Source organism: Bos grunniens, chromosome 19 (assembly GCF_055505025.1).
Source record: "Bos grunniens cultivar Pamir isolate PY7600 chromosome 19, Bosgru_T2T1.0, whole genome shotgun sequence".
In the NCBI taxonomy this organism is placed as follows: domain Eukaryota; kingdom Metazoa; phylum Chordata; class Mammalia; order Artiodactyla; family Bovidae; genus Bos; species Bos grunniens.
In genome coordinates, this window is record NC_141183.1 from 18,044,299 (window position 1) to 18,053,172 (window position 8,874).

Genomic DNA, 8,874 nt, shown 5'->3' on the forward strand with positions numbered 1-8,874 from the left:
GTTTCCTCTCAGAGGTCCCTGGCTAAAGGTTCAGGCTTTTGCTCTCCTTGCTGGGGCAGGACCTCTAACCGGGGGGAGGAGGAGGGGAGCTAAGGAGAAAGAGGAGAGAAAGAGTCTGGAGTCCCATGGGTGAGCTGAAGGAAAGATACAGAGCAGGGGCTGTCCTTTTTTTTTTTTTTCTCCACATCACAAATTCATCACAAATTCGATAACATCAAAGGTCATTCAGGAAAGAGGAAAGTCCTTCTCTCAATAGACTCAGTCAAGTTTGGGGACCCTGGAACAGTTTCCTGGAGCAGTATTTGCTGTAACAAGCAAATGAGTATATCAAGCTTCAGGCTGAAGCAGTCCATAAAAGTTTGGGCATGCAAAACAAATCATTTGTCAGGAGGTCTGTGCAATAGAGGGGATTATCCACCACACAGAACAGCTCACAAGAGGTTGTTTCCTTTATAATGAATTTCAAATGAATTTTCATCAACTTCAATTGTAGTTATTATTAATAATACCAGTGTTTATTGAATTTTTATTCTATTAAACATGGAACTATGTTTGTGGTCATGCTTGTAGCAGATACTCTGTCCCTATGATCACAGCCAATTAGACCAATTAGACCTGACCCTTGGGCAATCAGTTCACAACTGGCCACAGCCTTTGACAGGTCCCGAAGTGCCAGTGTGGGGTCCCCTTCTCCCCTTCAGACTCATGTTAGGATACACAACAGATGCCACTGGGCCCCAGAGCTGAATGCCCATCGCACCATGAGGGTGTCACGGCAGCCATGATGGGCCACGTGCAGGCTATACCCTCTGAGAGAAGCAGTAACCAGGAGTTAATACAAGCAGAAAGACATGTCTAGAAAGCGCGCAGGGGGAGGAGGCCAGCACAAGGAGGGGAATGAGAGAGGCAGACCCCAGTGCCTGAGAGCATCAGTCTAGCTGTGTGATTTGATTAGCTCTCATTACAGAGCCTTTTCTGTCTTCCAACAGCATCCTCCTTTCCTATGATCCTTCCATAGCCACTGTGAGGGTGGTGGAGGAGGTTTAGGCTTGGAAGGTTTGCATCTGGGAAAGAGGGTGCCCGATGGAAAGGTGAGGTCAGAGAGAGCAGCCAGCCTAAGGCTCCCTGGAAGTCTGACTAATCGACCTCGCCAATTATTGAGCACCTACAATGTTCCAGGCACATTTTACATGTTATCTCATTTAATCCTCACATCCTGCCGGAAGAATAACTATATTACTGATTTTACAGTTGTGAAAATGAGAGCTCTGAGAGATTTTAAGTGACCTAACCAAGGTCACTGGCTCAGAAAGAGAACTCCAATGCGGGCACAGACATCCTGGCTGTCTAGGGCCACAGACACTGCTGGACTGCTTTGTAGCGGAAAGAAGAAGAAAAAAAAAAAACATTTATCACTCAGGGAGGTGAGCCCTACACCAGGCACCTCTGGGTGGGGAGCGGCTGCGTGGGTGAGTGGAGAATTCCAAAGGAAGGAAGCCTCATCCGTGGTTCCCATGGGCTAACAAAGCCATGTCTCCGAATTGAAAGTCATTTAAACTCGCGATCCTGGAGATAACACGGCTTTGGAGAAGAGAGGTCTCTGGTGCTGCAGTCCGGGAGGATTCCTGGAGGAGATGAACTTGTAGAACAGGTGGGGACTAGAGAAGAGGAATCGGGGCTGGCCAGGCGCAGTGCACTGAGGAAGGGGCCCTCTGGGCTCAGGAAGGCGGAACAGGAGGGGAGGGGAGATGGACGTGTCTGCGGTGTCAGGCGGAGCGTCTAAGAGACCCACATCCTGCTGGCTCGCTGAGAGCCCTTGAGCAAGTCACTTCTCCTCTGAGCTTTGCATTTGCCATGTGTTAAGTGAGGAGGTGGGGGCGACTCCCCTGGGCCCTCCCTGCTCTTCTCTGGGGAGAGAAAACAGCCCGCCAGAGCTGAACAGCCTCTTGCACCCGCAGCCTCCGCGACCGGCTGCGCCGGTGACCAGCAGGGGGCGCTCCTGCAGAAGGCTGGCTGCCGCGGCCGCCCTGTGCTCCGTACGCCGGGCCTTCCTTTGCTGTCCTTCCCAGTCAGCTCCGGTCACTCCTCTTCCTGCACTGCCCTTTCCCACCCCACTTTCTGGGATGAGCTGGTGGAGGAGGTTCCTGGAATCCAGATTTGGGGGCAGGCCACTTCCCTTCTCTGTGCCTCCGTTTTCCGGGTTATGTGAGGAAGAGATGAGTTACTGGGTGGGAGAGGTTTCCAACCATACATAGTAGGTGTCCAGGATGAGTCCTGCCATTTCACACCCTGTTATCTTTCCCAGAACAGGGGATGTGGCTTTTACTGCCCACCAGGGAGAGCCAGAGCCTCCTTGCTCACTGTCAGGGTTACACTTTGCTTCAAACTTTTACTCAAAGTCCTTTCGTACAAAGGTAGAAATGACTTCTGGGTGTTGTATGACACCTGAAACAATGAGTGACGCTTGACAGGTAGCTGCGGAATGATTGGGGTTTTGAAACCATCTAGACAGGAGCTATGGTCTTTCCTGTAGTCATGTACGGGTGTGAGAGTGGGACCATAATGAAGGCTGAGTGCTGAAGAACTGATGCTTTTGAACTGTGATGCTGGAGAAGACTCTTGAGAGCCCCTTGGACAGCAAGGAGATCAAACCAGTCAATATAAAGGAAATCACCCCTGAATATTCATTGGAAAGACTGATGCTGAAGCTGAAGCTCCAATACTTTGGCCACCTGATGCGGAGAGCCGACTTACTGGAAAAGACCCTAATGCTGGGAAAGACTGATGACAGGAGGAGACGGGGGCAGAAGGAGAAGAGGATGAGATGGTTGGATGGCATCATCAACTTGATGGACATGAGTTTGGGCAAACTCTGGGAGATGGTGAAGAACAGGGAAGCCTGGCGTGCTGCAGTCCATGGGGTTGTAAAGAGTCGGACATGACTTAGTGGCTAAACAACAGAGAAGAGCTGTGAGAAAGTGACAGGAGCTGCCTCTTCTGCCGTATTCATTTTCATCCTCACATTTCTGACCACTGTTGTGTGAGGAAGACAGACAGAAGTGGTATATTTAGTTTATGGATGAGGAAACCAAGGTCACAGAGGGAACCAAGGTCACAGAGGAAACCAAGGACAAGGTTAACTTGGGACCCGGAGATCTTTCCATTCAACTACAGTTGTCCCATCCCTTTGCTCAGCAACCCCCTGTTGGAGACATGTGGTATTACATGCAGGTAGACACAAAGCCTGGTCAAGAGAAAGGCAGGCACAAGCAGGGTGCGAAATCCAAGAGGGAGAGGTGGAGGTGGACCGTTTCATCGGAGCTGGAGGCTAAAAATGAGATTCCAGAGTCAATAACATAAAGCAGCAAGGTTCAGCAAATCTCAGAAGCATTTCCTATTCGAAAGTACCCAACACCCTGTCAATCTACGTCTCACTCCAAAGGTGAGCTCAGTATAGCAAAGGGATGCGCCATGGGCTCATCTGTTAGGATTATACCAACAAATGGTGGTAACACTTGATTCCTTCTCAAACATTTATGTGGTAAATTAGAATGAAGTGTGCCATTTGGAATGTGAAGAAAGATGGATTGAAGAGAGTCACTCTGCAAAATCCAGCTCAAATATTACTGCATCTCAGTATTGCCCCAGACACACCTTCCCTGGAACAGTGAATGGATTGTCCTCTCATGTGGATCTTAGTTCCCTGACCAGTTATTGAACCCAGGCCCTCGTCAGTGAAATCACAGAGCCTTAACCCTTGGATAACTAGAGAATTCCCAGCACTTTCTTCTCTTTCTGCAGCTCAGTGATGAAACACATACCCGCTCCTTGGGTTCTAGTCCCAAGTTTACTAGCTGAGCAGTTACTTACCCTCTCTGTGCCTCCATTTCTTCATCTATAAAATGATGTGAGGATGAAATGAGCTAATATGCCTCTAGGACTTAGACCAATGCTTGGCATGTAGCAAGTACCCAATATCCAGTTTATACTTATATAGAAATGTCAAAATATTATATGTATTTATGTACATGTCTTTCCCAACAAACTGTGCTTCTCAGGGTCAGGACCTAGTTAGTTCATCGTCTCTTACTCCCAGATGCTCAAAGTTTGTTAAATTTTATAGTATATAATCATGCTTTCTATGAAAAGGAAATTTTGTAGTAAAATTGAATTAGTCATTGTGTGTGTGTGTGTGTGTGTGTTGTTAAGCCTGAGCTTACTATTTCCCAGAGGTAAACAAAGACTTGAGTCTCTCCCCAGTTTAAGGAAAGACAGCTTTCTGGGCCACTGAACTACATATCAACTTTAGGAAAACATGCTATGGTCCAGTTATCTCCTAGTCAAGACTTTGTTAACAAGCACTTCCTACCTGTGCCTATGATTGTGCAAATGTGACCAGGAGGAACTATGCAAGGGACTGCATTCCTCCAGGCACCAGCTGAATGTTCTGCACTTCAAAATGGGGACCCTTTCCTCTTACCCTTCACTTTCCGGAGCAAGAAGTTACTCAGATGGAAACACGCCAACAAGAATATGCCAAGTGTGCCTCTGTTCACAATCCAATCTTTAGAATGTTGTTGATAGTCAATTATGGATGATTCTTCTATTTTCTAAGAAAGTTATTCTTCTCGCCTTCCTCCTATTCTTCCTTCTTTGTGTTCTTTCTTTTGAACTGTGCTAGTGGTTGCAGCGTGTCTGGAACACTTTTCTGTTATAAGAACCTGAAAGTCGCGTCTTTCATTACTGCTTGGCCCGTGGGGTGGCTCTAGCGGGGGGTACTTAACAGTCAAAGGCAGAAAGCATGCTGCTCAGTGCTGCTTGTCTGGTCATCTCACTGTGTTTTAATGTTTTTAGAAGTGGGAATCCAGAGGGTGGGTGTGTATACTCATGGTGACCCCACTGCCCAGGCAGCACACAGGCATATGTGTCGCCTGACAATTCTGAGTTGATTTATGTGGACAATGGAGCAGGCTCTTTGAAACTGGGATTGTCTATCCACATTGCCATTTCTCTACCTACCTCTGTGTTCAGCCTCCCTTGGCTAAGCTCAAACACCTTTGGACTGGAGAAGGGCTCAGGCAAGCAAGGGATAAGGAAGCATCGTATCACCTTCCATACAACACAGCCTTCACGCAGAGCATTGTTCTGGAGCAGAGAAGGCAAGAAAGGGAGGGAGGAACAGAGACAAGAAGGTTTCGAACTGGAATTGCCATGGATGGGTGTGCTCTGCCACTGTAGGGGGAGCTCCCCGTAGAGGACCGGGGTCCTTCCTATAGAAAAATAGGTGGATGGATGACATAGGAGATGTCCAGGAATACATCCCTTGTTTTCTCCCAAATATCTTCCCTGCTAAGGCTTAAAGTTTTACCATTAGAGATTTTTTCTTGTGTCCTTGTTGCCTCTCCCTTTGAAGAAAAATTTTTTTCATTATAAATGTTAAATTAGAAGATTCAAAGAAGATAAAAACATTTTTAACACACCCTTACAACCTCCAAAGCACTCACTTCTTAAAATAATAATCATGACCTCTATTTTGGACTGTATGGCCCAAGGCACCCACTTTCCCTTTCTGGCCGTGCTGGGTCTGCACTGCTGCACAGGCTTTGCTCTAGTTGCCGCCAGTGGGGGCTACTGTCCAGCTGCAGCAGGCTTCTCAGGGTGGCGGCTTCTCTTGCTGTGGAGCTGGGTTTTAGGGCACACAGGCTTCAGTAGTTGTGGCGCATGGGCTCAGCAGTTGTGGTGCACAGACTTAGTTGCTCCACGGCACGTGGGATCTTCCTGGACCAAGTACTGAACCCACGTTTCCTGCATTGGCAGGCGAATTCTTTACCACTGAGCCATCAGAGAAGCCTGCAAAGCACTCACCTTTTAATACATATTTTGATATGTTTCTCTCCCATCTTTTCTGTTGTTTTCATGCATAGCTGTAAGTCCCCCCTGTGTGAGAATCTGTGACCCACTTTCCCTGGTTAGCTTCCATCCTAGTTCGGTCTGATGCTCTGAAAAGGCCAAGTATATGCCACCAAGTACCAGTGAATTCCACGATGTTGAGGAAATTACCTACCTGTCTAAACTTCAGTGTCCTTCCTGTGGAGTGGGGACAGTGATGCCCAATGTGATAACTCACGGCACCCTGGAGCCAAATCAGAGAGAGAGTGAGAGTTAAGGCCAGTTCAGAAGAGCACGGATAGGACGGATGGGAGTGGTCAGAATAGAACTATTTACAGTGAGACCGTAGCCAAGAAGGCTGGGTCACAGGGAGTGGGGGAGCCCAGGCAGAGGGACAAGGGAGCACTCCCACACCAGTTTTGTTGAGTCCTCCCTGGGACCAGCTCTCCTGAGCAGCCATGCCTCATGCCTTGGGCTTGGCCTGGGCACAGGTGCCTTCCCTTGGAGCCCCCAGGCATCACCTGCCCCACTTCCTGTTGGGTCGAGTCCATTTCCAGTGCAGCCCTGAGGGTGATCAGAGGGAGATAGCCAGCCTGGAATTCCTCATTTCCACTTGCTCACAGCCAGGTGGTGAACTCAGAGGATTGTGTGAGTGTTGGCCTCTGCCTGGGGCCCTGGGCTTGACTTGGGAGCCCTTGGGACCTGGGGCCAGACAAGGCTGAATGGCTCCTGGGGATTTGCTTCTGGAAGGGTGGCCTGGTCTGGGGGCAGGGTTGGGGGGAGGATGAAGAGATGTGGATCTGGATTGGATACAGCCTCCGCAAGTCGTTCAGATCACTCATTTGTGATCGCCACAGTGTGTGCGCATGTGCGGGACGGGTGGGGTGGCGAGGGGGTAGCGGGGCAGGGGGTAGGGTAGGAGAACTGCATCCCTAAGCCGTGGCTGCCTTGGGCTGGCTCATGGAGACAGGTAGCTGCACGTGGATGTCTAAGAATGCTCCTCTTGCATACCTGTGTGAACGTGCAGGTCTGGGAGCATCTGTGGGTCTGCCTAGGAATTTAGACAGCCATGGGGGAGGTGTGGGGGAGTCTGTGTGTCACTGAATGCCTGGACTTGAGTTGTAGAGTGTCAAGGGGTATGTGTGTGTGTGTGTGTGATGCGGCATGTGTCTGGCTATGGGAAGGATTGTGTCTGTGAACATGCATTGTGTCAGAATAACACAATCTATTATTTCTATCTCTGCAGTCCCATAAAAAGGCCAACAGATCCGAGTTACAAGCTGGCAACAACACATATTACCTGAGCACCTACTATGTGCTGGGCCCTGTGCCAGGCCCTGGAGATATAGAAAGAAAGAAAACTCAGGACCTCCACCTGCCCCCTGCCTTGAGGAGCTCCCGGGCAGAGGGTGAGGTGGGAGGAATGAATCATTATGGTCAAGGCTCTAAATCCCGAGGGCTGCCCCTCGTGTCCTTCCTCAGGGGTCCCACAGTATCCCAACTGTGGAGATGATCTGTTTTCACTGCCATCTCCTCCTCCAGACTAGAGCCCCGTAATACTCTGTAAGGATGAATTATGCCAAAGCCCCTGTGAGTCAGGGTGTCTGGGTGGCCCTCAGCCAGCCGTGACCAGTCATGAACCACAACCAGTGCGACAGTCCCACTAGGCTGGGCTTAACTCTTGCTTCTACTACTTACAGCGGGGTCACACGCACCAGCTACTTAAGTGTCGGTTAACTCATCTGTGCAATGGGTATAATGATGGCTCACTAACCTCACAGGAGGCCTGAGACTTCAGTGAGACATGTGCTGGGCTCAAGGATGGCATCCTAAGCACTGACTGGTGGAGGCTCAAGAATTTTCTTCTGAGTCTGGGATTAACAGATGCAAACTATTACATTCAGAATGGATAAACAAGGTCCTACTGATTAGTACAGATGGGCTTCCCAGATGGCACTAGTAGTAAAGGACTCACCTGCCAATGCAGGAGACAGGAGACTCGATTTTGATCCCTGAGTTGGGAAGATCCCTTGGAGAAGGAAATGACAATCCACTCCAATATTCTTGCCTGGAGAATCTCATGGACAGAGGAGCCTGGCAGTCTACAGTCCATAGGGTTGCAAAGAATCAGACACGACTGAAGTGACTTAGCATGCACGTATAGTACAGGGAACTATATTCAGTATCCTGTGATAAACCATCATGGAAAGAATATGAAAAAGAATGTACATGTATCTAGAACTGAATTACTTTGCTGTGCAGTAGAAATTAATACAACATTGTAAATCAACTATACTTCAATAAAATGTTTTTAAAAAAGAGAGAACTTCTTTCTGGATATTTCCATGTGTATCTCAGCATCCAGTCACTGATGTCCTTGGTGAATCTTTAGTGTTTTCTCCAATCTCCCTGCCTTACAGCCTTAACTGTCAACAGGTAACTTTTCTGAAACATTGAAAATGTGTCACTTTGGGAGAGTATGCCTCACCCCGCCCTTGCTCCAGGCAATTGCCTGCTTGTGTGTGCCTGTGTATATGTGGGGGCCCATGGGCCTAAGGACAGGAGAGGCAGCTGGGGCAGCTCTCTCCTCATCTGCCTGAACTCAGGTGCCCACTGGGGTGGTTGGAGCCTGGTGGGGGTCCTTTGTCCTCTCTGATTCACACTGGTCCAGCTTGAGCTTCGTTGAGCCTGGTTCAAGGTCTTACCAGTGGTATGCTGGAGCCAGTTCCAACTGGTTTGCACAGCCACCTGAGCAAATCTCTCCCTAACTCCTTAGATCAAGGATGATGTCACATCAGTAACTTGAAATCACCCACGGTGGCAATGTTTGCAGCAGAGAATCGGCAGATGCTATTAGCCAGGCTCCCACCTATGCGGCAAAGCAGCACAGCTTGTCTACAGTTTTAACAACCCCTGATATCGAGTGCCAGCACCTGTTGGGCATTTGGCATCACTTTTTTTGTTTTGCTTTTTTGGCCACGCCAC

The 8,874-nt window shown here is 48.9% G+C and overlaps 1 long non-coding RNA gene across 4 annotated transcripts; it reads right to left on the reverse strand.

The window, feature by feature from the left end:
* Positions 1 to 496: 496 nt before the first annotated feature.
* On the reverse strand, positions 497 to 8,758 carry LOC147351422 (uncharacterized). Of its 4 annotated transcripts, XR_015146869.1 has the most exons (6): positions 8,595 to 8,758; positions 7,865 to 7,991; positions 7,664 to 7,760; positions 6,065 to 6,133; positions 5,020 to 5,145; positions 497 to 3,328 (listed from the first exon to the last, which is right to left on the reverse strand). It is a non-coding gene; the product is annotated as an uncharacterized LOC147351422 (long non-coding RNA). The 4 variants fall into 4 exon arrangements; XR_015146870.1 differs by lacking the exon at positions 7,664 to 7,760; XR_015146871.1 differs by lacking the exon at positions 8,595 to 8,758 and having other exon boundaries at positions 497 to 3,033; positions 7,865 to 8,091.
* Positions 8,759 to 8,874: the final 116 nt, after the last annotated feature.